This window comes from Carassius gibelio, chromosome B16, assembly GCF_023724105.1.
Source record: "Carassius gibelio isolate Cgi1373 ecotype wild population from Czech Republic chromosome B16, carGib1.2-hapl.c, whole genome shotgun sequence".
NCBI classification, from domain to species: Eukaryota; Metazoa; Chordata; class Actinopteri; order Cypriniformes; family Cyprinidae; genus Carassius; species Carassius gibelio.
This window is the reverse complement of record NC_068411.1, coordinates 25,641,740-25,668,553: the sequence shown is the minus strand read 5'-3', so window position 1 is coordinate 25,668,553 and position 26,814 is coordinate 25,641,740. Positions and strand designations below refer to the sequence as shown.

Below are 26,814 nucleotides of genomic sequence, written 5' to 3'. Positions count from 1 at the left end.
ATGAACGAAGGAATAAAATGCATTTGTCCATGTTTCACTCCATTTTTTCCTGACAAGATAGTTCTGCACAGGCTCCTCCCACGATAGTTGATTAGACCCGCCCTGAGTGAGCTGTCATCAGTCCACCATTGTGTCGACTTCGGGTCTCAGATTAAGTGATTGAGGGAGGTGTTTTGTTGTTGGATGTAATAATGAACATAGCAGTCATCATTTACTCCCAACATCTGAGCCTCCGAAGATGCAGAGGATTAATGTTACTTTCATTTTAGGGAATGTGCCAATTCCCAATTTGTCTTAATTAGTGGTGGGCCGTTATCGGCGTTAACGTGCTGCGTTAATGCGAGACTCTTATCGGGCGATAAAAAACATATCGCCGTTAATCTATTCTCAAAGTTGGGTTGGGAGCTGGGTCTATACTAACAAGCTATGATGACTTTCACCTTGATATTTTATATAACCGACTGGCTGAGGACAGCCTAAAAAGATGCTCAGGACAATTGATGGGCCACTGCTGTGCATCGTCACGAAAGCTGATCTTTTTCACATGTTTTTAAGCCTTACTGCTTGTCGATTTTAAACATAAAAGCATCTGCTGTGTTCGGTGCGCATGAGTGAGAAAGTGATCTTTCTAAACCCCTTCTCAAAGACTTACTGTTTGTCCATTTTATTTGGGTAACACACATATTCTGAATGCCTTCGGCAGAATTCAAATGAGCCATTTAAATCTAGATTAATTTCAAGATCACAGTGAGATTAATCTAGATTAAAAAATTTTATCTATGCCCACCTCTAGTCTTAATGCATATGTTCATGCGAATCATTTGTTTTCCAGTTTCATCTACAGAAAAAGAGAGTATAAGGGTTTTAAAAAATTTTTTGCAAATCACCTTTCCTAATAATGTGCTAGTTAGCACGTTTGGTGGCTAAAGTTTACAGTCTGCTTGTCACCCCATGGAAAAAGGGGTGGGGTGATCAGAGCTCATTAGCATTTAAAGCTACATGCAAGGAAACAGCTTGCGATGAACAGAGCTGATTTTGACAAAATAAAAATGATGTTTTTTTTATACTACCACTGAGAAATTAAAACCCTAAAGAACAATATCAACTTGTGGAAAATAGGCATCCGATTCCCCCTTAAGTAATATTTCTCAGCAGCATATTACAATGATTTCGGAAGGATCATGTGACACTGAAGATTGGAGTAATGGTGCTTAAATCTCAGCTTTACCATCACAGGAATAAATCACTTTTTAAAAAATTACATTAAAATAGAAAACACTTATTTTAAATTGTGATAACATTTCACAATATTACTGTTTTTACTTTATTTTATTAAGCATAAAATGCTGCCTTGGTGAGCATAAGAAGCTTTCCATCCTTTTTATGAGAAGCTTTATGATTGCTCAATCATTTGAACCAAACTGAAAGGAAATGACAACACTTCGCCATAAAATGTTTCTCAAGAGCCATGTTCCTCTCTGATTCTGTTACGCATCTTTCATTATGATTGCTAGCATTTTAGCTGAATGCATGTAGGACATGTTCCTTAATCATAGTTGTTATGATAAAAAGGCAAGTGATAAAAGTGATCTCTTGAGTTACTGTTGCAATCAGCTTCCAACGAGCGAAAGAACGTTTTGTCTAATCGCTTAAAAAATTATTCTTGTTTGACTGGAGGAAGCACAAGTAACAAATCCCTCATGACATCCGTCACTGTCTGTAACAATACTCTGCCTCTCTCCAGTCAAGATATATCAGTAAAGCAGAACATGATAAGGTCTCTGATAACACAGTCATGGTAATGAGACAGCTCTGATATGACCACAACACCAACTAAAACAACAGATTATTTGCTATCGTAACTCTCTGAACCTTACAGCTGTGGGGTGTACTGTATGAAAGTTGTTTTCTGACATGTGGAAAAGTGAGCACAGTAGGAGGACGTGGTTAATACTTGACGGCAAACTTGAATGCCATTTAAAAAGTGTAAATGAGAGTTAACAAGCACAGCGTGACAGCACAAGCACAGCTATGAACTTGATGTGCTAAAATGCACTTTAAATTTCTGCTTCATACTTAAAGTATACCAAAAATGCTAATTTGCAGAAAATGGAGTCACCCTCATGTTATCCATTTTCTTCACTGAAAAATATTTAGAGAAATTCAGCATTACATTACTTGCCCAACATTAGATCCTCTGCAGTGAATGGGTGCTGTCAGAATTAGTCCAAACATCTAATAAAAACATAATCCATAAGTAATCCACATCAAATAACATCTTGTGAAGTGAAAGTCTGCGTATTCGCATTTTACTTCTTTTGGCGAGAAGTGACGGTTTAAAGTTAAGACTCCTGATGGATTTGTTTCTCACAAGAATTCAACTTTTGACTTTTCCAAATGTTAATTAATAGACTGAAGTCATGTAGATTACATGTGGATTACTTGTGGATTATTATGATGGTTTTATCAGAAGTTTAGTGTAATAATATGCAACTCCACATACATTGGGAAGAAGGAGGCGGGAACCGGCGCACAATCAAAATGAAACTTTAATTACAAAAATAAACACAAAACAGCGCGTCAGCCCCTCACGGCGACTGACGCGCACAAATAAAAGCCAAACACATAAAATAATGTCCCAGGCCTGGTCCTCTCTCGTCCTTCACGGTCGTCACTCCAGTTTTATATCCTTCCATCTCCTACGTGGGACTCGATACGGGCGGTGGGGCGCAGGTGTAGCTCATCTCCAATCACTACACCTGGCCTCACTCCTCGTTCCCACGCCTCTCGGCCCCGCCCCACTCGCCATATTTAGACTCTTGTTCTGACGGCACCCATTTACTGCAGTGGTTTCCAATTGGAGAGCAAGTCATGTAATGCTAAGTTTCTCCAAACCTCACTCACAAACCTTGAACTTTAATTGTAACAGTGTGATAAAAAGCATAGTAGAGCACTACTAGTAATCCATCACTAAGACAAACAGCTGTTTGTAGAAACAAATACATTATCTGATTAAATCAGTGATGGTGTTGTGAAGAGCACTCCATCTTCAGAGGGGTTCAATGTGTGCAGTTCACTTGGAAACATTATTAAAGCCATCTTTTGAGTTTGGATTATCTTTAACGGGCAAAAAACAACAACATTCTAAGATTCGTGTCATGGAAAAGTCGATAAGTTTAATAAATGTCTCGGTTTGCTTCAACGATAACAACAGAACAATGGAGAAGGCTGACTGGGTGCTAAAGTCCCTGTGCCTTAGTGTTTTCTGCTATTGATCTTATACTGTTGTCTTTTATTCAGCTCACTAACTTCTGAACTGTGAGAAATCAGCCAATTTTTGGTGAACAGGCATCACAAAACAGGTCGATTAATAACTATAATCATAAAACACTGGGTTTTCAGAAAACAATGAAAAATGTAATATGTCAGTGCAGTGCAGTTCTTTTAAACCTGTAAGAAGTGAAGAATGAACTAGTGACAGGCCCATCAAAAGTTAAAACTAATATAAAGCAAATAAAATAAAACATTTGACACTTTTATTTGTTTATATTTACAAGGTATATTTTTTTTATTAAATATGAATTGAATGCATCTCGCATCACAAAGTTGTGTGCAATCAGAATTGAATTAAAAAGTCTATTTCAATACTGAAATTGAATTTATGTAGCAAACAGAAAATAGAATTTTAGTTTAAAGGGAGTGTAGTTTTTTAATATTGGTTTTTACATAATTTTTTAAAATAAAATTAATACAAACATATATATGATTCATATTTCATTATATTTAAATAAATAATTATATATAATAGATCACAGTGAAGTGCATGGTTTAAAGGAATACAGTGGAAGCATACACTAATATTAAATATTCATAATTTGATATAAAAATAATAATCAAGAAAAAAGGTATGTTGTGGTGTATTAAACTTAAGATTAGTTTAGATATACAGTGTGTGTGTATGTGTGTGTGTATTGTGTACACATTTACATTTTTTATTTGTGTATTAATGATTTGCCACAAAACGTGACTTGGACTTATACAATTTTTGCTGTTGTGTGTAGTTTTTTTAATTGCAGTTCAGTAAAACTCTTACAATATGAAGTTGCATCACAGGCAGACCTTAAAAGTACATACATTTATCTATATAGCTGTTGATTTACAACACATGTGAGTGAGTGTGTGTTCTGCTTCATTTTTATCTTACAGTGTTTTCCTGTGCCACCAAGAGCAGCTCTTCCAACGCTATCTCACGGCCAATTCGTGCGTATTTTACGAGTGGCTTATTTGTACGGATTTGTACGACCTCACTCGTACGATTTTATACTATTTGTCTAAACCCCAGTGACGGTTAGGTTTAGGGGTGGGGTTAGGTGTAGGTCATTCGTACAAATTCATACGAATTGTGCAACTTGTAAAATAAGTACAATTTGGCAACAATCGTATGAATTTGTACGAGTGTGGTCGTACGAATTTGTACGAATAAGCCACCTTGTGAAAAATGTACGAATTGCCATGAGATCGGGTTGGCTCTTCATAATAATTAAGTTGAAAGCAATCACCGGGCCTCTCCACCAGCTGGTTCAGAGCCTGTCTGATGTTCTCTTCACTCTCCTGTCTCTGTCGGGGCAGCTTCAGATAGTCATAGTCCTTCTCTCATAGACCTTTTCTCCTAGCTTCCGGCACACCGACCTAAGAGTCCAAATTTAAATAATAGTTCAAATCATCCAGTTCACATTTATGAAGGACTTGCAAAAGTCTCAAAACTCAAATGCAAGGAGATATCAGGTGTTCCTGCTCTACATGTATCCTCGATCTCTCAACACTGTGGGACAAGCTGATGCATCCAAGCGGGACATCCTGTAAAAAACGCCCCCTGACAGGTGTTGGGTATGTGAGCAGGCACCGTGAATCACTTCCTTGTATAAATGTCAATGTGAACTCTACTAGCACCTTTGGACCTCTCAGCAAGAGCAGAGCAGCCCATCACACACACACACACACACACACACACATGCATAATGTGAAATACGTCTACAGCTGACGTATAAAAGAATAAAAGATCTTTTCTTTTCCTTCAAATATAGTTAAAAATAAGTAATGCCTTTGTGAATATGTCCATTAAATGTGAGACTGTGAGAAATCTGAATGATTTATGAGTTGATGTAAGTGTTGATTTCTATTTCATCCTCAGAAATAGACAGTCTAGAGTTAGAAGAGACAGTATAGAAGTAATGGTCCAACCGAACTCAACAGTGAAGGTCAGATAACAGAAGAAAAGGTAATTAGGTCCATCTTTGTTATATCAGGCATTGTCATTCTTATGAGGGATAGAGCCATAGAAATCAGATTTCCTCTTGTCTAGGGAACTAAATTGATTTGGATTTTCCAAGACAGGGCACTTCATTGTTCAGGACAATGTAACATTTGTGACTCAAAGTGTGAAAAGCTGAGAGTGAATGATGGATTGCTGACTGGGGTAGCTCAGAGGTTTCTGCTGCAATATTATCTGAGAGGGTTCAGACTTACAAGGTTTGGGTTTGTTTCACTGTCTCAGTAGCCTAAAGTCAAAGAAATGCCATCAGGAAGAGGATGTTAAGAGAACAAGGAATGAAAGAGACAGCTGGAAGAGATGAACAATATCACCCTTAAAAAGCCAATTAAAAGAAACACAAGGGGTCCAGATGATGTAATGTCTTTTGTGTCAGTCCATCTGTAGTTCAGAAAGGCAGGAGCAGCATCTTTAGAAACTAAGTCCTTGTACTAATGTGACTATCATTTGAAATGAATTATTATATGGTATCACTTTTGATTCAGGTCCCTTTGTGAAATCAAGTACTTCACAAATCATCCCAATTCGTCTTGGTTTTATTGATTAAACTCACAGAAGCAGAGTCTCCTGAAAGTATAAAGAACTGAGACGGTGATCTCACACTCTTTTAACAAAGAAAATGATCTGTATGATACAGCTGTGCACATACAAAGAAATAAATTACTAGTGTGGTTGTTTTTTGAGACAAGCAACCAAGGGCATAACATATACAATTATGATAGCATGAAAGGTTTAGTTTGACTAAACGAATGAACCCACTGAATGTTTGTATGCACTGAAAAAAAAAAAATATTCACTCAGAAATTGCTGCTAAACTTCGCAAACAATTACAAAGAAAAGTCAAGTAACACTGAATTGACACATGAAATCCTGAAGTATAAAAATGTATTATTTTCTTGTAAAACATACTCCAAAAGTCAATATCTAACTATTTGGTTTTATATGCGATATTATCGCAGACCATACATATTGCACACCACTATGTCTAGATTTTTATAATGCATTGCCTTCTTGTTGATCCACCAGATCAAATTTAAAGCTCTGGGTGTTTGCAGGGTATTTTCGCATTGGTCTGAACTCTGAAAAAACAAGTTTTATTGAAAATGCTCATTCCTTCTTTGCCAGCAGGTGGAGCATTTGGTAGAAATACAATGTTTCCCTTGTAACGCCAGAGCACAAAGCAGTGCAGCACCGGACATTGAATGTGCAGTGCACATGTTTATTCAATAAAATCATAACATTGGCCTTTTGAAGTTTAATCATCACATTCAGCTATAGCGCAATTCTGGTCTTTCCGTTCCCAAATGTAAGACTTCTTGAAATCATAGAATTTATTGTACAATTTAAGGCTTTTAGAAGCCTTAAATTTGATACAACTAAACTTTTAAGAACCTGCAGAAACCCTGAATATGTAGCTTTCAATTTTCATTTTTTATCTGTATCCCAACACACAGTCATTTCCATGACAGATTAAAATATTTCAATGGAAAAGACAACCCCTGTTGACGGTGTTATTTATAGTTTGAGAGGTTTCTTTTTCTTTTTCTTTTTTTTTTGTCAAAAGTTTCCTGTTAAATATGAGGAGAGGGGGTGTTGAGAGGAATGTATCATTGAATAAGTGGAAAATGGCCAAAAATGTTTGCTAATCATTCTGAAACATTTTTGCAGTTTGCAGTTGTTAATTATATAGTTGTTTGCATATCTCTTGATGACAAGATATCAGAAAGCCTCTATGAAACTAGAGCAGTTAGAGAGAATCACAGTGACCAGATCCAAATGAAATCTCTACACTTTTTGTTTTCACATTTTCTTTATCGATTATGGTGGGAAATCTATGTTCTATTTCATCTCAAACTTCACTGATGCTTTTGTGCCTCAATTAGAGCAAATCCTCACATCCAGCATCCAGTGACCTTCCAGTCTTCCCAGCTGAATGAAAGCATTTAGGGAGGAACAACATCCAATTAATGTCATTGCTGCTTATTCCTGGTGGGCCTGGTAATGACATAAATCATTTGTGCCACCTTTCTCCTGAGTCAGACTAGAAATCTAGACCCACGAGCCGGAAAGGACCACTACCTTCAATAACTAATTAGCACTAACTAATTAGCACGTGAATAGTAGATTTAGTGATGATGAGCTGAGAGTGTGGATTATTTCATGGTTTCAGTCAGAATTTAGATCGAATTTCCGAGACCATTTGACAAAATAGATGGCATTTCTGTCTTTCATATACAAATACGTTAATGACATTGTTAACAAAAAACAATTACATTTTTTTTTAAATTGAAATGAATCTGGACTAAAAATATATATGCTAAGTGAAAACGTTAAATATAATGGAATGTTTAATGAAAACAACAGAAGATTTTAAATAAATACTAGTGTGTATATATCTATTATATCTATATCTATGTATACTAAAACAACACTGTATTTTTTTTTTACATTTTTGTAATATCTATTAAAAATCCAGCAACTTATTTTTTTTCAGTCATGCTGAGATATTAATTATTTATGTTAATATCTTTTTAAGTAATAAAAAAAAGTCCATAAATCTTCGTGACAATCTCTTTTCATCACATCTTTTAGTTATGTTGGTCAAATGGGGGCGATAAAAGGTAAATCCTTTTTACGATGATTTTATACAGCAAACAGTTGATAAAAATTAAACATTTATGATTTTTAGAAATATTAGCATTAAATTATTTTTCTATGAATCACTTTTTTTTTTACAATCTTGTGCTGAAGCCTTGTATTGCCATGAAACTGTAAAAGCATGACATTTTACCGTTACCTTTCTGCTAACACAATCTAACCATAATGTAATAAAAATATATTCACATAACGTTTATTACGGGAAAGAAATTAATATTAAACGCGATGAACTGGCAAAACATTTTATAGACTGCCCCTCCACTTTAACTTTGCCAGACTCAGCTATTACACAACCATACTGTTTTCCAGTAGGATACCTGTTGTCACTACATCTCATTAGTTCTGTTATTGCTGTCTTAACAAGATATAACAGGTCACCTGAGAGTGTTGACTGTCAACAGGGAAAGTTATGCCCCGAGGCTGACAGCAGTCATATGATACAGGTGTCAGACCTGATGAGCAGCAGACAGCTGCTGATGCTGAGGAATGGCAGGGCTGCGTGTGGTGGCATCAGCTCCAGCTCCAGTGAGCTCAATCCTCCAGCCTGCTCTATCCTCTGCAGTAATGGGGACCGGGATATGAGCGTGTGCGGTCTGGGATTAAATCGATTGTGCCCCCCCCCTACCTACTTCAGCGTGAGGTAATTGCTGTCTCCTTCTTTCCACGCTCCCCTGGAGTTTGACTGTGACTCTGGAAGTTTGAGCACTGCAGCATGGTGAAATTGAGAGAGCTAATTATTTTTTATTTTTATGAACTGCATGGAATATGCGTATGATTTCCGTGATTTGAAAGTGGTCTATCATGAGAAGGTTATGGCAATGTCACGAACAAGGTTTCAATTAATAGTGAACTCTATCGTTCAAAAGTGAAGGATAGGTAAGATGATAAAAAATAAAAATACAGTAATACATTTTTTTATAATATTATAAGTTAAATTATTTTTCTCATTATAATATAAGTGTTTATTAGTAATATGCATTGCTGAGAACTTAATTAATTTGGACAAGTTAAAGGTGATTATTTCAATATTTAGATTTTTTTTTTTGCACCCTCAGATTTCAGATTTTCAAATAGTTGTATCTCGTCCAGATATCATCCTATCCTAACAAACCATATATAAATGGAAAGCGTATTTATTCATCTATATAATATAAAAATAACCCATTAAATAACTAATGGTTTTGTGGTCAAGGGTCTCATATAATGATTTCCTGTTTAAGAAAAAATGATTATTTTCTAACTTTTAACATTTCTGTGGAATCAGTGATGCATTGTGTTATATATGTAATATATATATATATATATATATATATATATATATATATATATATATATATACATATACATATACAGAGAAATTTATTTTTTTTCTACTCTGAATTTATTCATATAAAAATGAATATATTAATATATAATATATTTCTTAATATATTTACAACTACAAATTTCTTTTGCAAAAGGATTTGATTAGCAGTTTTTCTCTCCATTAGAAGATTTGTTATGCATTGTGACAGTCCATGCTGAATGACTAGAAAGCTTTGTTTATATTTATAACTATTCTAAGAAACAGGTGTGGTGAATCACTCAAACAACAAACAAGCAACCAAGCTAAAGAAAACTATTGCAAATTTGCATTATAAATGTCCTATTTTCATGAAGGACAAAGCTCAGTATGCTAGTCTTAAAGTTTAAGACATGCCACAATAAAAGGAGAACAATCAGACCTCTCTGTTATTATGACTCACAAATTTGTCAAGAAGCCAGGAATAAAGACAATTATAACTGAGAGACCTTTGAGATCTCAACGTCCAGCCCTCTTTAACGCTGTTGTTTCTAAGTCAATTTCAGACAGTGCTTTCATATAAGAGAGGCGTTCCTGTCTAAGTCGACAAACTTGCAGCTAACACACACACACACACACACACGCCCACTCATATACATGCAAATAGTCCATTCGCAGCTGATTAGTGTTGGTAATCAAGGCTGAGCTGCAATCAGCCCCCACTCCCAGCATGATAAATACAGCTCTCCGCCCGCCCCTCAGCTTCCTGGCCAACTCCAGGCTCTTTCCTATGCAATCACCACTCGCCATCCTTCTACAGAGAGCTCCCAGAACCCTGGGAACCTCCTCGACAACAAAAGCATAATGACTTACAAGCATTTACTGCTCTGGGCCGTTACTTCGACAGCTCAGACGTTTCTCAACGGTACCGGTTCTTTGTGCTTGCTTTGATAAAAGAGGGCCGATATCTGAATGTACGCTTCCTACCGCAGCTTTGATCAGCTATTTCCAAAGGCTTAATGAGCTGCAGTCAACAAAAGAAGTCCTACATAATGATAAACAGAAGACGCAATACCGCACGTTAACACGTTTTGAGAGAACTCGTGTCATGCAGAGATGAGCTCGGTGAAGGAGTGTTGTCATCATCAAACAATCACATCAAACAGCATCATCTTTTGTTTTCAGAAATGCCCTTGAGCGCTGTCCTCGAGATATTGCCCAAATGCTCATACTGTATAATGCAGTGGAATCTAAAGAGCACAATGAAAGAGCTTTTACTGTCAGAAGGCTGACTCAAGGAGATTCAGTCTTCTCAGAGGAAGAGCATGCTGGTCTCACATGGGGGCGTGGGTTCAAATCTCAAGGCTGACAAGTGGCTTTTAGAGGAAATGAATTTGCTTTAAATAAAATCCAAATGAGCTGATAAAGGCATGCATCTGTAAGAGGCATTAGCCAGTAATAATATTAAAAGCATCCGTTGCTTGCAAGGTCAAGATTTCGGACATAAAAACGTACAGAAATTAAATGAATCACACATGCGGTGACAGCCTAATAGTTTGTCTGATGACATCTGGTGGGACTGGTGACCTAGTATCATGTGTCCTTGAACAAGGAAGGATGACCAAGAAGTATGGCTGATTCTTCAGTGAGGGATACATGAAATATTTTAGTGGTTTTCAAACTTGTCCACTATAACCAGATAAAACATATTTCTGGAAAATATAAATTCATATTTGGTGTGATGGTAATGGCAGCATTAAAGGGTATGTTATAACAAGTACGAAGTGTACCCCATCCTTTTTTCCTTATTTTCTAACTTCTCATAAAAAGTAGCAAGTAAACGTTGCCTTATCTGAACACCGTTTATACATTGACGGGAAATAAATTAATGTATTTACATTTCTGCATTATTTAATGGTCTTTTGAATGTTCTTTGAAAGAATTAAAGAAACTAATTCAAAATATAAAAACTAAGCATAAAAACTTGTATTGAAAAGTCACCCATATTGTTATTTTGCCAAAAAGTTCCTTCAGTTGAAAAGTGACTCAACTGAATAAACCACCGTACAAAGTAAGAGAATTGTACTTGTTCAGCACTAGAATCTCCCTGCACCTGCACATACCTGATAACTTATTCACTCCGAATGAAAGAAATGGGAGCTGAGTGGAGCTGCATCTGGAAGAACAAGACTGTAGAGTCACCGCACAGCTGAAGAGAGGCTGTATAGGGAAAATACAGCTGTTGTAAATTGCTACCTGTGCTCTCCTTCTCCCTCCTCCTCATCTTTATGCTCTTATGAGGCTTGCAGAGAGGAAGCTGACAGCCTCTAATTCCTGCCCTCACAGGATGAGCGCTTCTGTTATTAATATCTTCAACCCACACTCAGTAGGGAAGCCACTGGCCCGGCCTGCCGTCATGCTGAAAGAAAGTCGGAGGACTCTAACAAACTTATACTGGAGAGTAGTGTAAACAGTATGCAATGGTATGGTACAATATTGTATGCAAAACGTGAATTCTGAAAAAAAAAGACTATAATAATATGAAAAAAGGTAAATAAGTAAAAAAAAAAAAATAATTTATTCCTTTGACAGCCATGGAAACATTTAAACTGTCTAGTTTTGTACACCTACTGTTTAAGTACACTGATGGACTCAGAAAAAAATGTAACGTGCATATAAAACAGTAAAATATATTCCAGATAATAATTATATAGTTTTTTTTCTCACTGTATTTTATTTTTGTCAAAGAAAATAAAAAACCATTCAAAAGTTTGGTGTTGTTAAGATTTGTTTTTGAAAAAAGTGTCTTACAATCACCAAGACTGCATTTATTTGTAGCCTGTAATATTTTGAAATATTATTACAATTCAAAATAACTGTTCTCTATTTTAATATATTTTCAAATGTAATTTATTTCTGTGATAAAAAGCGAAATTCTAATATGATTTGGCCTTCAAGGAACATTTCTTAACAGTATCAATATTGAAAACTTTTGTAACACTGTAAATGTCTTTCTTTTCATTTTTGATCCGTTCAGTGCTTCAGTCTAAATTTATCTCTCAAAATTTTTTTTACAAAAATTAACCGTTGCTCTTGTAGAGATAATACAGAGGGTGAATAGAAGAGGAGAATTTGTTCAGTGGAGAGAAAGATGTATAAAAAACAACATAAGAAATGAGAAAAGAAGCTGAAGCTATCTATAGAGAAAATGACAGAGATGATGTCCTGAGGAAAAATTAAATAGCATCTGTGCACAATAACCTGAAAAATAGTAAATAAGCTATATGTATCATAAAGGACATTAAAAGCAGAACCTCATATTAAAACATACCTAGATAAACACACCACAGGGAGGAGTTACTAACACATCATGCACAGATATTAATATATACAAGTGTACAAAAAGACCAATATATATGAATTTTTGTGCTTTCAGACATTTGTTTATGTTTGGAAATGCTGTCCAGAGGCTCCTATATTTAATTTTGAGTTCATATAATGCTCATATAATGTTCATACTATACTCATATAATGCATGAATTGAATCACACATGAAACAGTAATATACAAAAAGGAAATTTGTACTAGAATCTGCCTTTGCAATCCAATGTGATTTGAAAGAAAACTGAAACAAAGGGAAATGGCAAAGCCATTAAAGTGCTAAATGGCCATTGCTAAAAACAATTAAGAACCAACGCTACAGTCTTGATGACACTGCATACTAATGATCAACGATGCACTTTGCCAATGTTTGTGGCCTGCTGATACAGCTATTATTCTATTCCTGACAAATCATTAGAGAAGTTTAGTGTCGGGTTCATGTTGGGTTTAGCTGTGAGCCACACATCTGTCTGGCTTTGTGAAGATCAGACTCAGGCTTCAGGGATTGATGAGTGGCAGGATGGGTTTAGGAGCCTCATGACCAGGAAAAGCATGCTCAAATACAGAACAGTGTCAGACAATATGCTGACTGCAGTGGCATGTGGATTATATCAGAAGTGACTAAGGCTGTCACTTTTAGTTCGAAAATCGATTGCATAATCGATCAGATCAACCAAAAAAAGTTTCGAAAATGAAAATAGGGAATCAATTTTAACTAAATATGTACACTATTCATTTTAAAATAATTAAACAATTAAAAAATATAGATGTAACAAAACTCACAAACAAGCAGAAAAAGAAAATAAAGAATTCCGAAAGTGCAGTATGCCTTGCAAAAGCTAGACAGAAAATACCAGCAATTTTACGTGCCTATAAGACCCAGTGACATCGAAAGCGAATAGAGCGTCTGGCGCGAATGATTTCAATGTTAAGGCAATGTAAAGACCATAGACAGTAAAAGAAATAGACACAGCGACCCCATTGGAACTCAATTGAGACAAGTGAAGCCCATTTTTAGCGTTTTTTAGCATTTCCGTTTCTGACGCGCAGACTCAAACGAAGCTTGAAGATGTCAGCAACCTGTCTGACAGATGTAAGTGTTCTAGTAGCTGTGCGAGCAAACTGCCATCGTCAATCTTGCAGAGACGGTGAGCTTGAGCGGGGAGTTCTTTGGCGTGAGTGAGCAGGAGTAAGTATTCTGATTAATTATTTTGTATAGTATTTTAAAATGTAATGCCAGTATGCCATATTAAGTTAACTGCCTTCGAGCTTCTCCTCCTGTCTGTACGGTAATGCGACAGAGAGTCAAGTGGTTATGACGCAATCATTAGCCTATTTTTACAAAAACTGTTTCTACGGGGCCATAATGTAACATAGAAGGTAATGGAGCCCTTTATACAGTACATTGTCGTGTATCTTTAGAAATAAATAATGGACAAACGGAGTCTTTAAACGCCTCAGATGTAAAGTTATTCGCTGTCAAAGTGACGCCAAAATGAATGGGAGTCAATGGTAATGCTAACGCAAGTGAAGTTCTGCTACAAGATGGCGGCACGCGGTCGACTTCAACTTCTGGTCGACTTCCTTGCCGCCTGGTAAAGATGCGTTTCCGCGCATCTGGAGGTCTCGCGGAGAGGTAGACGCGAATTCGCCTTATTCGCGCATCTAGTTACAGGAGATTCTGAGTTATGAAAAGGACCATTGCAAGCTGAGAGCGACCGGCTTTTGTGGTGGACAATTGGCAGTAATACTCCCACCTTGTGCAGCAGTACCTGAGTGTCCCTGGGACATCAGTGCAGTCGGAGCGCGTCTTCTCAACAGCTGGATAGTTGAATAAAAAACGCTCTGCTCTGGACACATGGCCTGTTCTCATGTCCATTTAAAGTGGGGGGTGAAATGCTCATTTTCACTCAATCTCCTGTTAATCTTGAGTACCTATAGAGTAGTACTGCATCCTTCATATCTCCAAAAAGTCTTTAGTATTATTATATTTATAAGAGAAAAATAGTCTGTGCCGATTTTTTTCGGAAAAACACGAGCCGCTGGAGGCGTGACGTGTGGGCGGAGCTAAAGAATCACGAGCGCGAGTAGTCTTTTGCGTTGAGAGCTGGAAGCTGCGTCATTACCGTAAGGAAAAAAAAATCATCCAAAAAAAACCATGGCTAACAGTCAGATTCAGCCGTATATTTCCCGAGGCTGAAACTGAACGAGAGCAGCAGCAGCAACGACTACAACAGCGTCTCTATGTGGTATGTATTGAAACTGTATATATTTGCTTATGTAACCCCTCTCTCCCGGGTCCTTTCTGACGCTCCTTGCACTCGCTCCGAGCGGGGCTCGAACCCGGGTCTCCTCTAACAAGGAGGCTAAATGGCTACAGCCACTAGCGTCTGTTGCTAGTGCGTCTCTTGAGATCGGGGAGGTTTACCTGCACAGCACTACTCGCTGGCCTCCGTTACACTTAGTGGTTTTGGAACATGACTAAGTTCCACTTTATGTCGTCTTTTTTTTTTCTTTAAAGGTGTACAAGGTTTACTTGATGTGCTTACACGCTGATAGCTAAGTTAACAACACAGAGATATCTGAAGCAGTTTTACTCACCGCATGCGGTTCCAACACACGATCGTGACCCTTTTTCGTTGGGACTGCATTATCCTTAAGAAATAAACAATACGCAAATCCGTCGTCAAACTGGGCCTTGTTTGTAAAACAAGCATCTTCGAAATGCAGGGAACAAACAAAAACACTTGCAAAACTCCGTCGATGCGCTTTAAAAATAAACTCCGCCCACTGGTCCCTTGATGGTTTTTTCTTTGGTAATCTGTGCAGGGTTGTCTTGCCCTCGCAACCAAAAACACACTTCTTTTGTGACATTTCGGTCTCTCGCTCTGATCAGTAAATGTCTCTGCTCTGCTCTACGGGAGCGCGCGCTCTTCCGGCAGAAGTGTCCTTAGGACCCATATAAGGAAATTCCGCACCTCGAAAAAAACTTTCCGAAACTTGTGATAAACCGGAAGGAGTATTTTTGGAACAGAAATACTCCTTCAAACATACAACTAAATTTTTGAAACTTTATCCATGTTTAGCATGGGAATCCAACTCTTTAACAGTGTAAAAAACTCAGTATGCATGAAATAGCATTTCACCCCCCCCTTTAAAGTTAATTTTTTTGAACAGTTGTTTGAAATGGATTGAATCATTTTTTAAAATAATCTTGGAGATTTTTGAATTGCCTAAATCATAAATGCAGCTGGGTTGAAGCCTGCAGTGATTTTTTTCTTTTGTTATGGCAGCCGTCCCCTCTGCACATTTATTTTTTCGAGAATGTTGCAATCCTGTTGCTGTTTGTTATTCTGCATGAAACTTCATGCCAATAAATAAGAAATATTGCTGAATTGTGCGTTTCCAGCGCTCTCTTTACGTTCGTCCGTTATTTGACGTTGAAAAAGGAAACTTTTTTATTTTTAGACATGGAAAATCGATTTTACAATCGATTCAATGAACACTTATGTCTTAAAAATCGAAAATGATTTTTTTTTACAAAAGTGACAGCCCTAGAAGTGACCTACTAGCTGGTCTTTAATGGGTCTGGAAAAAGCTAAATATCTGCTTTGAACAGGTCAACACTTCTTAGTCTCTATTGTTGGGAGACACAGACATTTTATACCGTATAACAACACAGAGAAGCTTTATAAAACAACATAGCTATAGGATAGAAGGATATAATAATATCTATCTAATCTATAAAAATGCTTCCAAACATGCAGGTAAATGCAATTATTAGTAAATAAAACCCATTGTGAGGTGCCCGGGGTGTGTTAGAAACTCTTAAAAAGGTGATGGCTGTGAATAGGTCAAGGGTGACACTCTCACTTTCTCATGCGCTGTATTCTGCTCTCAGCCATGATGTATGTACAAAGTAAAAAAATTGACTTGAATCTGAAGGAAGTGGCCTTATTGATTCAATTTATCACACAGAAATATTACACATTACAGCTCTATGCTATCTATGATGCAGACAAATCAAGAGAATAATAATAAAAAGAAAATCAAAAACAACAAACCCAGTGCAATACATGTATTTATCTGCACATATTTTTCATGTTTATTATGAGTTCATGTTTATGAGTTAGTCTCTAATAAAATGCCAGTTTTACGGCAGAATATTGTAGAGTTTATGATTTAATTGACATCATACTATAGCTATTAGAGAATAACAAAAGACAATGGGTACCAGGGGACAATGTTTTACTTAAATAAATACATAAAGCAAAAGGTTTGTTAAAGTTCACTTTTTATGTAGGCCGGTGCTGAATGAAGTCAGAGATGTGATAGTGGAGCTCAAGCAGAAAGCTGCATTTCTGAGCTGTCAGCCACAGTGACATGTGCGTTATGGTTCACCAGGCCGAAGCAGATTGTGTGTGTGTGTGTGTGTGTGTTTTACCAGGTGATGAGGGGACACAGAAATCATGTGTCAGAGCACCTTGTGCACTGTTGTTCAGTACTGTATGTCAAATATGTGTTTGTGATAATATCACTGCTGGTCTTTTAGCGGCATAATTATTAGATGAATAACACTCAATGCACCACTTTTCTGTAACTCTATCTTACTTATCAATTAAAAGTACACATGAATCCATCTTTTAAACTGCAGTTAAGTTAGATAGTTCGAGATGAATGCACCATCTGAAATTAAATCTGCTGTTTCTCACTTTCAGCCAAGAAACGATTCTTTTTCTCTCCATGTTTTCTATCTATTCTTTTTGAGAGCAAATCTGACACTCAATGTGCTGACAAGACGGTTAAAGTAAAAAAAGAAGAAGATAAGGTTAGAAAGTGTTTCTTCTCTTACTGTTGCCAAAAGACCAACCCTGGGCTGATATAACCCATCTAGCATTATCCTGCTATCATTCATCATACTCTACAGAGAAGCTGAGTTCAGAAGTGAGGAGTAACATTTTCATTACAGGGTATAGGAGGATTGGTGAATAGTGTATTGTTAATATAGAAAGCCTGATATGAGGATTTAGTAATTTGCCTGCCCATTTTCATGAATAACAGGTTTGACAAAAGCTACTGAGAAATGAAGATATCAGCATGCATGAACAGACTCAAAAATAAATGCTAACTCAAGCTGATATATGCAAACACTCAGTAATGTATAAAAGCCATTGCATTGGCTAACAATACCAAGCAGCATTTAAAGAGATGCACAAGCACACGTTTCAAACCAAACATTTCACAAAAAGTTTTAAATGACACAAATAGATAAGGATGAAAATAAAATAAATAAATAATTAAATAAGATTCTACATTAAAATGAATATGAGGTAGCCTAAATAATAACACAAAATAAATAAAACTGGTTAATACATTTAAACATTCACCGTGATATTTCTCTAGATAGAATGTGGTACTTTTTAGAGGGGAAAAATAGTCAGGGATTGATTTGGTCCAAAATGTCAGTTTATATAAAGCCTTTGAAACCTAAGAAGGTAAAATAAGCCAGGAAAGAAACTAGGTACTGGACATAAATACTCCAAGTCTATAGATGAGGAAATGCACAGTACTTATCAGATGTGGTCAGAGCCTGTAAATAGCCTCACATGAATCACCTAATCAATGTAGCCATGGCTTCAACTGGCAGACAAACAGGCTTCCCGACATTCTCACCTCAGAGTCACCAAAATATTCAGTATCGCACTCTGAGAAGGGTGACGCTGTCAAATGGGTCATTCTTTCTGTGTGTATATACTGTAGCTGAGCCAGCGTGCTCATGTGTCTTTAGATGAAGCTAGCATTTTTGCAGCAGTTTTTGTCTGCTCGCTGACCCCTAATGTAATTGGCCAGTCACTATTGGAAAAAGACGCTATATATCTCACAATGGCGATGGAGTGAACCTATTGGTTCACAGTGATCCCAAAAAAGAAAAACACATCAGCCAAAAAACAAAACAAAACATAGCTTTAATGGATTAATCTTTGTTTTATGCATTTTCCTGTGTGGAATGACAAGGAAAATAAGATCATGATAAATACTCACCGACCGAGTCACCATTCAGAGCATCCTCCATGTGTTTGATCGAGGCCTCCAGGTCACTGTCCTGTGACACACAAGGACACACAAGAAGGGACACGTCAGGCCTACATACAGAGACATTATAATTCAGGACATGTTCAGGGAACATTGGAACCATATGTTCCCTCTGGCCTACATTCAGAGACATTACAATATTACTGGAAATTACAGGGCTGAGAGGGTGCCTTCTTCAGTTTAGACGAACTCCCCAATGACAGTCTAGCCTCACAGGGGTCTTGAAATACAGGTCGTATAAACACCATTCCGGATCAATGGGTCTCCTATCTGAAATGATAACGTGACCTGGAGGGAGGAAGTAGCACCATGATAAAGGCAACCTGAAGGGTTTCATACTCCCTTGAGATGTTCACCTTGTTAAGATGAAAGCCTCTAGGGTAGACTGAATGAGTCTGAAGCAGGGCTAAAGGTCCATCAGCAAAATAATAAAGTGCACTTTTGCCCTTTATGGACTTTTAGAAAATAACCTCTCCTAAAATGTATTCATTCTTACTATTTTTAAAAACTCATAGTAATATAAATTTCTTACAGGATTTGATATATATATATATATATATATATATATATATATATATATATATATATATATATATATATATATATATATATATATATATATATATTTGTTAAAAATATTATATTTTACAGTTTAACAGACAATTATGCACAATTATAATTGCCACAATTTTATACAAGACTAATACTTTTTTTTACATATATATTTATCACTGTTTATTAAATTTTTTGGCAAAAAATTATGAACATTTCATCATGAAATTGTATTATATATATAATTATATATAATAATAATAATAATAATAATAATAATAATTATTATTATTATTATTAAGGATAATTATAATAATAATTATGAATGTATCATTATTATATGACATTATATTATATTAATTTGATTTGATTTAAAATCATGCAAAAATATAGCTGCCACAATTTAAAAATATTTTTTTGTAGATAAAATGTAAAAGCTAAAAAACTATTTTTTACAAATTAAATTATTTATAAATATTTAACTCCATGTTTAGAATATCATAGTTTTAAAGATGCACAAAAAATATATACTCTGAGTTTCATTTCGTAATAGTAAAGGTCCGGGACGTGGATAAAACAATCCAAATATATACATAAGAAAAGAAGCAAAAATAAAAGTGCCATGCATGAAGGAACACAGTACTGCAAATAGAAAACCATATTCAAACTGCAATCGGTTTGCAGAAAGCAGGACCTAGTCTACTGTGAATGAGACACAAGTGCATTGTGGGAGAACGTAGGCCTTTTGGTAGCTCAAGGGTATCAAATCGTGCTATCTATGCAAAGCATCGAAGTGAGAAAAGAAAAAATGCTGGTGCAGAAGAACGGGCTATGTATTATTCTGCAATTTACAAAACAATTCTTCTATTCGCAATTCCGGGGGAATCTCAGCCGGCCACGGCTGGCGGCACAAACATCGCCACTCCACTCTTACTGTGAGCCAGCTAATTATCAAATATCCACTGGGGCAGAAGTCTATTCCACTCTCTCTTTTGGCTTCATACTTATACCATCACGGTTCAGAGTTTTTTTTCTTTCCTCCCTCTCAAAGGTGACAAATAGTTTTAATCTATTTTGGCTAGCCTGATCGAATCGTGCAGAAGCCTGGTATTGGATTGCCGCTTTAAGAGTGTGCTGAGGTGCGTAGTTCGTGATCTCTTGGGAGTCCAGATGAGCCCCTGGCTCTTCTGCACCTGATCTAAACGTATGTGTTTGCTGTTGTGCCTCAAAACTCGAGCACTACAAAGTATCTGCAATAATGAGTTTGAGTTTGGCTAAGAAACCCTATGAGCAAAATACATTTGCATAATGCGGACTATAATACCGCATACAAGTGGTATCATATTACCTGTACATTAACCATTACCTGTGGACCCGAGTGCATGTGAGATATGACTGAAATCATCTTATTCCATGCTTCATAAAAAGATGATCTTGTCAATGGAGGTTTATTAAGACTTGAGGGTGTCTTTGAGCTTAATGTGTGAATAATTCAAAAAGATACTGGAAGAAAAAAGAGGATACTTGAGGAATATCAAACCAAAAGTGTCCTTGAAGATGGAAGGAAGTATGGTATTAGCATATGGCTAGTTGATCCAGTTTATTTTCAGATGCATACTGTATGAATGTATAAAGTAAAAAGTGTAAGTAATTGGTCACCATTTATATATTTTTCACTGTTTAAAAAAGATGTAGCCTACACTACTTCAACTGAAATGGTTGCAATGCAACATTTAAATTAATGTGTGGTCATAAAAGTTGAATGCATTATTAAAAGTTAAAATAATTATAAAACAATTAACAAAATGATATTCAAAATTGTTTTATATGAAGTTCAACATATTATATTTCTTTGCTGAATAAAAGTATTAATTTCTTTCAGATTTTTAGCTTAATTTGTATAGTAAACTATTTCATTTCAGTTTTTATTTTACTGTAAACTCTAATTACAGTGTGTACAAGACTGAGGCAGCACAGAGTTAAATCTTCATTAAAATCTTCATAAAATCTGATTGACAATAGCTTCTCTCAGGCGGTGGATCTCTCCTCACCTGTCCACACGTCTGACAGGAAGCGTCTGTGGGGAGATTTTCCTCCGAGTCTTCCACTCCATCTGAATCTTCCTCCGAGCATGACTCAAATTCATCCATGGAGTAAAATGCCTCTGCTGCCTGAGGATCCTCGGGGATTGCTGAAACGATTGAAAAATAGCAAAGGTTTAGCTAAAATTCGGAATTATTGAGCAATGTTTTGATACGACAAGAAAGCCTCTGTCATTATCACCTTACATTTTCTGCTTGATGACACAGAGACAATGAGAATGGATCTGTGCCAGTTTCATCTCTGAAACAGAAACCAACAGAATACCTCTACACCGAACACGTGTGAACAAATGAACACCAACAACCTCTATCACACACACACACACACACACACAGGTTCCTGGGCGTGCGACCAAGATGATTACACAGGTTCATGCCTCTGATTCTATTAGACAGCTGCCAGTGACTGGACCTTCACATTGGAGACACAAAGATGGCAGGAGAGATGGAAAGAGCGAGAGGAGGGTGTTAGACTGTACTTTACTCTGAGGGACTTCCCATTCACCATCTCAACAGTTTCATTTTCTTTTGTAGAGCTCTCCACCTGAGAACTATCCTGCGTTTTGAAAGAGAACCGTAATGAGTCAGCATGTACGTTTATACCTGCATCCCACGAACAGCCACCTAAAGACCAACAACTAGGGATAAAATTGTCATCAAAGTGCAAAAAGTACATAAGCAATTTATTAACAAGAGGTCAAAGTTTGGCTGGTTAGCATGGTTCAGTTAGCCCCTGTAGATGATATAACTTCACTATCTAGCAGGAAAAAGCATGTTTCTTTACAGACAGCCATGTATTCTGATGAAATACATGTTTTTTTTCAGTTAATAACCTGAGGGGCTGATGTCCTACCACACCATGCTCTATTTTTCATTCCTGTCTAAATGAGTAAACTGCTGCGCCACAGTGAAAGTGCAACCTGTAATTTAGAATTAAAGAAAAGAGCCCCTGGAGCACATTTACAACACTACAGCTCTGTTTTATCCAGTAAAGAGGATTAGTCATGACAAAGAGCAGAAAGAGCATTCTACTGCATCACTGTGCAGGAAGCTTCTGCTTCAGATTCAGCTCAGTCATCTCAAATGATCATTTGTTTAGGCCTCAGTCCTGCCTCATTGACTCTGCTTATGCCTCTGAATATTTCTGCATAGATTTAAGGAACTTTAGGTGAAGGACTGTACTAGAAGTTTGAATTTCTTTACATACACTATCATTTAAAAGATGTCTTTATACTTTTATTCAGCAAAGCTGCATTTATCAAAAGTGACAGTATAGACTTCATTGTTACAAAATATTTAGAAAAATGCTGTTTTTTTTTAACTTTCTATTTAAAGAAAAAAAGGTATTACCGTTTCCACACAAATATTAGGTAGCACAGCTGTTTTTAGCATTTATGACTGATAATAATTGTTCCAGATTATAATATTATTAACGACTTCTGGGGGATCATGTGACACTGAAGGCTGGAGTAATGATGCTCAAAATTCAGCTTTTCCATCACAGGACTATATGAAAAAATAAATGTAAAGTTGAAAACAGTTATTTTAAATTGTAAATATTTCACAATATGTTTTTTATTTTATTTTATTTTTATTTATTTATTTTATCAAATAAAGCCTTGGTAGTGTATGTTGAAAGGGTTTCGAACAAACACAGGCCAGGTTTTGTGCAGCAGAGTTTACATTTTCAGACACTTATTGTCCGATTTTACAAGACAAAAGTTAAATATTTTGTAAAACATTTGGCACTAAATATTATGGCAAAACCTCACATCTCAGATTGTTCTAAAGTAGAGGACTGTGGGTCAACCAACACTAATTCGAGGTTAAATCCTTATTTTACTTTTAGAATCAATTAAAATTAGTTTTAAATGGAGATAAATGAAAAGCCCTATACGGATGACAGTCTGCATTTTTCAGAGAACCTTCCATTCCTAACTTTATTGATTCCAATTAGCGATGCTAATGACACACCGAGATATTTAACAACGATTAAACAATCATTAGCTATTTTCTTGCCATTTACTTTAGGCTCTCTTGGTCAAATACTGAAAGCACTTATGAGTCCCAGCCCTGGGGTCAACGTTCCTAATAGAACCCCAGCAAATTACCTGTATAACTTTGTGCCTGATGCTAACCTTTACCAGATTAATTATAATGTTGCATTTTAAAAAAGGCCACAAATGTTCATAAACAAACCATGACAAAGATGTTTATAAAAGGTATTATATTAACGCACCCATTCATACAGACAAATACAAGGTGAATACACTGTCATACTTGGCTTATTGCTTTATTAAATCATTTGATGCTGTACTCTATTATGCATACTCTATCTACAGTACTAATTAATAATAACAGTAGTGATGTGTGCATACAAATGAAGGAGCCTGTTACAGACTGGAGACAATAATATAATGCTTATTGTCAGAGTTTATTCATTTGAATGGCATCTTACAAGACACAGAAGTCCCTATAGTGTAGTCATTATGGTTAACTGAAGACATGAGCAGAATCACACCATATGGTAATGTTTATTTAGTTTCAGAACATGAGGAGATCACCAGAAAGGGCCATCTGGGTCCCTGAATAACATGCACATATGAAACTATGAACTCTCAAAATGACAGGAGCAGTAAAATAATGATGTCTGATTATTATATCCCAGAAGAGCATTTACCTTTATTTGCAATGTAGCAGGGTTAACCTGCTCAGTGTTTCTGCTGGGCGACTCTAAGTAAACGATCCCAAACAGGAACATTTTAGCATTAATTATGCATGATACATTCGCTCAGTTTTCTTTGCCTTCGAGACAACTTAAATCATGAGGTTTTATGGAAGATAAATAATAAATATATTAGCTAAATTTAAGGACAAGAGATTTGACTCCATTAATTCAAAACCCAGCAGCAATGCATCACTTCTTTAATTTTTAATAATACAGATCCACATACTTACACATGAGGCTTGCTGCATGCTTTTCTTTCCCAAATGTTTCCTCTTACAATACAGTAATATTTCAGATTCACAGTGAATGCACCCCCGGCGTCCTCTATCGATAAATCACACGGTGTGGATTCTCCCCGAGTCGTCTAAGAGCACAGCTGTGGCTCTGCACTCGTTTAAAACATCTCATTTATTGAGGAATCTAAAGTGATTAGAGACGGGAACTGATACATAACCTCTCAGGACTTCCTGAAAATACATCTCTGAGATTTATCATCATGATACCAAAACCCGATTAAGGAGGTGTTTTGGCCATAACTTATCTTTCCCTTGATGCATATAATGACGCTGGTAAAAGCATGAGTCACCAAAAACCAGCAATACGCCAAAACAGACTCTGCATATTCACAGCCAACGCAAAATTATGTCAGAAATCTGGTTATTGGCCTCCTCACAAATATTAACTTAAGCCAATTCTATTATTTAGCAATGATGCAAATGAGCACCAGAAAATGACAGGTCATCCTAAAGAAATGTGCCAACTTAAATACGAACCATTGTCTGGTATTCATGCCTAATCTTTTACCGTGGTTTTAAAAAACTATTTGGATACTTTTGGACACATTTAAAATGTCTAAATGTCATTGCATTAGATAATAATATATTATCCAAGTGGCATCTGCAAAGTAAGGAAGTTCTAAGCGGCCATGCATTATAATATTTTTTCTTCTCGTTTTCTCGTTATAACGACTTAATTTTCTCGTTATCTCGACATAACGAAGTTCGTTTTCTCGTTATAACGACTTAATTTTCTCGTTTTCTCGACATAACGAAGTTCGTTTTCTCGACATAACGAAGTTCGTTTTCTCGTTATAACGAACTAGTTTTCTCTAAGAAGTTACAAAACTGCGCCAGCAGGTGGCACTGTAGACCTGAATATAACTGATGGGGTGTTTAGCTATCACGAGGAAGGTCCGCGTACAGTAAAGTGTATATATACACTTTACTGTACGCGGACCTTCCTCGTGATCGCTATAATTTGTGCAGTCTTCATTACTGACATTTAATTAATTCATAAATGTTAAATATGCTTGAATCAATATGAATATTTTGTGTATTAAGTTCCTGCTAGATGCATGAGTTTCACCAACGCGTTCTGTGTCATAAAATAACTGCTTATCAAAACCAAGGTTGACATCACTGTATTCTGTTTATCTACAGTAGGACGGGATTTAACGATGTAGGCTGATATGCTTCTTTTCCTTATTACTAATCTTTATTGTTAACCATATTAATCAGAAATGTGATATATATGTAAAATCCATAGGCTTATTTAATTCAGTTTTGTTCTATAATGTTGTAATCGTTTTTTCTACACACACACACACTATACACATGGATGCTCTTTTCAAACAGAAGCTTGTAACACACATGATATCTGCCACATCATATAATGACTACTACAAATTACAAATTATATATAATTTTATTTCAAATAAAGGGAAAATGAAAAGGGAGTTTAATCCAAGCAGCTCTAATTTCGCGGTGTTGCCATTTAAACATGTTAATTACAAAAACAAAACGTTCGTTGTACTGTCTCTGGAAAAAAAACAGTGATTGATCAGCCTTTATTTATATACAGTATTGTAGACGTTATTACCTAGGCGAAATATAGGCTACAGTATAGCCCCTGCATGGCTATCCATCAGATGCCTGTCAAAGTTGAGTTCGTTACTATAGCAACAGTAAAACTGTCATGTCGTTATAATGAGAAAACAAACTTTCGTTATGTCGAGATAACGAGAAAAATAAGTCGTTATAACGAGAAAACGAACTTCATTATGTCGAGATAACGAGAAAAATAAGTCGTTATAACGAGAAAACGACTTTCGTTATGTCGAGATAACGAGAAAATTAAGTCGTTATAATGAGAAAAAAAAAGGAATTATAAAAAAATTATAATGCATGGCCGCTTAGAACTTCCGTAGCAAAGTAATGATGCTATAGTGGAATATAGCTATATGGTTTTCAAAAACATTTGGATTTGGATACATCTTGATGCCTTCCCTCCTTCTTATACTGGAATCTTTATCAGGTTTAGGGCACAACCAAGGTCATTTTAATGGATGCATAAAGTCAGTTTCTCTCAGAGCAACCACAGTTATAGACAAAATCTCAGGTTACGCATGTAACCCTGGTTCCTCGAAGGAACGAGACACTGCGTCGGAAAATGCTTTGGGAACGCCTCCAGCATGACTTGCCAATGGATGGGCAAGACATCATAGGCGGGTGATGTCAAAGACCAGGAAGCTTAAAAGCACATGCGCCAAAGCCGGCATTAGCCTCCAGAGTTCCTGAAGAGGAATCACTATTTGGACATGTTCCACTTAAATGAAAACAATAAATTGTATAAATCTACTCCAGCTAAAAGTGACATGCAATAGTGAAAAGAATTTAAAATCATTGGTTCA

At 36.3% G+C, this 26,814-nt stretch overlaps 1 pseudogene; it reads right to left on the bottom strand.

Annotated features, from left to right (window-relative positions):
* Positions 1–4,195: 4,195 nt before the first annotated feature.
* Positions 4,196–26,814, bottom strand: part of LOC127974756 (serine/threonine-protein kinase Nek11-like) — a 50,400-nt pseudogene continuing 27,781 nt past the window's right edge.